At 47.6% G+C, this 3,309-nt stretch overlaps 1 pseudogene; it reads right to left on the bottom strand.

The window, feature by feature from the left end:
* Positions 1-215: 215 nt before the first annotated feature.
* On the bottom strand, positions 216-2,781 carry LOC139047639 (uncharacterized; annotated as a pseudogene).
* Positions 2,782-3,309: the final 528 nt, after the last annotated feature.

Here is a 3,309-nt window from a genome sequence, read left to right as displayed (position 1 = left end):
GCTCTGAAATCAAAAGTAATAAATAATTTTTTTAGTCTACTTCATTACATAGGTATATATGTTGGAAATCAGCATATAAAATTTCAGTTCAAAATATACACCCATAAAAGGGTTATTAGAGTTTCCGTCACATGAGATGGAGAAAAATCTCTTGAGAAAAACGTAACCAAAGACTTCAGACCTATTGAAACATGTGCAAAACACTAAATAGAGACCTAAAAGGCACCAGGTTCATCACTGGGTCCCTCGGGAGTTGCATTAGAATCTCCTTTAGCTCGTGTAGCTGGTCGTCGTTTCTTCCTGGCCTGTTTTGTCCCATCAGTTGACTTGGGTAGAGCATTCTGGATGCACTGCTGATCTCTGGCGATACAATATTTTGTCGCGTAGGGTCCTGGTTCAATGCCAACCTTTCTGAGGACTTCCAGGGTACTAACACTGCCATTATTAAAGTGTGCCACAGCATCATCGAAAACAAACGATTGTGTAGGATAGGTTACGTAGACCTCCTTGCGAGCCCGCTGCCATATGAGACCGCGAAAGCACTCATTTGCATTTTGTGTCTTTCCATGCAGACACTTCATCAGAAGTTCATCCGAACACAAATCATTGTACACTTTTTTAACTTTGTTAAGCAAGTCACTTGGAAGCTTTCCTTTGTGCACATATTTCCCTTGGCCAACTGCTTCTACCCTTCTGTACCCACACCAGCTTTGCGGTCCAAGATGGCACAGGCCGTTTTATGGGTGCTTGTCTGTAGAACTGTAGAGTACTCCGCAAAGGTACTCCGCGGGCTCAAATACACACTCGCCGTTGTCAATCAGGGGAACCTGGTAGCCTCAGCCTCCATCCGCGCCGCATGCAGCGCAGCAGCAGAAGCAGCAGCAATCGCTCTCGCACTTCACGACGCTGAGAGCAAGGCAAGGTCCGCCCGTGTCCTTACTGACTCACAAGCGGCTTGTCGTTTATACCTGAATGGAACACTCCAAATACGAGCCATTCGAATCCTGGGTCGCATACTACAATGGACCCACGGTATCGTCTGGTGCCCCGGGCACGAAGGCCTGCGGGGCAACGAAGAGGCGGACTGCGCAGCTCGAGGTCTCACTAGCCGAGCGGCAGACCACACTGTTCTTCAGCCCCCGACAGACCGACGAGCGACCCACGAGTTATTAACGACAGGTCAACAAATACTACAAGACCAACGGCTCGGAAGAACGCAATACGCTCCCCCACACAAAGCTCTAAAAAAACTCCAGGCAAGGGACTGGCGCCACCTGCAAACGAACACATACCCACACTTGTCTCGTCTACACGCAATCTACCCACACAGTTATACGTCCCGAACATGTCACTGGTGTAGCAACCACACAGCGATACTCGCGCACATAACACACGAATGCACCGACCGTCCGGGCGACGCAATTTCGCCACGAGTCCCAACACACACGCTCACTACGTGGTCTTGGGAGGCGAGACTCTCCGAACTGGACCTGGGAAGCCAACTGGCGACCCTCGACCAGGCCCGGCGAGCCGCGATCGCCAGTGGAGCCCTGTCAGAGGGAACCACCCAGGAATAAACTGCGCAAAAGTTTCTCCAATAATAAAGTTCCTCCTCCTCCTCCTCCTCCTCCTCTGTAGAACTGCAGTAAAACAGACTGGCTAGGGTAGCTTGTTTCATTACAGAAAGGTTCCCCACATCACCTCTTATGACCATGCCCTAATAGTTTTGCAGGCGGTCGTTGAGGGTATCTGTGAGCGTCTCTTTAGCTCCAAGTCAGCGCTCAGTCTTCTGTGTTCTCAGGCGGGAGCCAATGCGCTTTTGGACATGCCCAATGCATTCAAGTTTCTGGACACTGTTCTTCCCATACATCTGTTTCACAATCACATAACTCTTAGTATCCCCATCACCGTAGCATTCTAGGTACCTCAAGCTTCTGCTTGTTTCCGACCTTTCAAGTATTCGGTATAGACCAACGATCTCCATAGTGCCGGCACTTCCTTCATGATTTGCTTGGCAGGAAGGGTGATTTGCCTTCCACACCTGGTACTCAGCACACTCTAGGTTCAACTTGCTTTTTGTTTTGCAAGACTTGCATGAGCTAGAAATGCCCTGAAGATCAGTAACCTTTCTGATGTCGACAGATATCACTGATACACAGGCGTTCAAAGATGAATGTCGACGTGTTTGCCATGTCACATTGCCTGAAACTCATACGCAGCACTCCCCACAACACTACGAACTTCCGCAACATGATAAGCTATTCATTTCGACGCGACTTCTGTGGCTGCAGCAGAAAGCCGAGACGTTATATTGTCGTAGGTGGAGTAATGCGGAGGGGCAGGCACCTTCATCACTTTAGAAAATGTTTCCGCACATGCGCACCCTTTTTCTAGCTGCCGCATCGCGTAAACAAAACGAACATTGTTCTCATTGCCATGCGCCACTCTTCTCGATTTACAGAATACAAGGTCGAACCCCCAGTCGGTACACACGACTGCGCAAGTAGAGTGTATCCCTCGTATGGAGCGTTCTGCGAGCTTCAGTGACGTCTTCAAGCATTCACTACATGCCAGTGATGAAAACGCGACAGAAAGAATAGAAATGTCCACTACCCTGTTTCATTGGAGCGCAGAATCCTCTAGTGCAGCTTCGTAGGCTTTTGCAATGTCCCCAAGCTTCTCGGCAGCCGCGTGTACTCTGTTCGAAGACAGCCTATTGGGCTTGTGTTGATTCCCACCAAACTTGCGCTTCCTTGTTTTGCGTGCTCTAAATTTCGCCATGCTGCTCGGAATGTGGTCTAGATGGCCTCAACACACTGCCGTAGTTGCGCTAGCACTTGGGAAATTAGCGAAACGAAGTCTGACGTAGCCACTGAGGTAAATAAAACAAAATATATTCTGCGAACAATGCAACGAGTGTCGTTCGCCTCCCTTCTGTCCGTTTTTCGAGTCAAAAATAATTACAAACGCAAAACTATGTTTTACGACACCAATCAAGCTTTCAATCATAACAAAATTTATAAATTATTACGAATAATAACAATAATAAAACAAAAATACACTTACTTCCTGAACCCATGCAATGTTGTTTTGGTTTTGGAATAGGAGGGCGTGGTATCGAAACCGGATGATGAAAACTAATGATGATAGGATAATACTTTTCTTGCTACATATTCTTGAATGTTTGGGCGTACAGAAACCACCAAAAGCCAAAATTCGATCTCATACAAAAAATTGACTTTTTTTGTGTCCTACCACCTTAACACGCGCAATGGAGCGAGCACGTATAGATGTGTTCCGCGTTGCTGA

The sequence above is a fragment of the Dermacentor albipictus genome, chromosome 7, assembly GCF_038994185.2.
Source record: "Dermacentor albipictus isolate Rhodes 1998 colony chromosome 7, USDA_Dalb.pri_finalv2, whole genome shotgun sequence".
Lineage (NCBI taxonomy): Eukaryota > Metazoa > Arthropoda > Arachnida > Ixodida > Ixodidae > Dermacentor > Dermacentor albipictus.
This window is presented reverse-complemented; position numbering and strand designations above follow the sequence as displayed.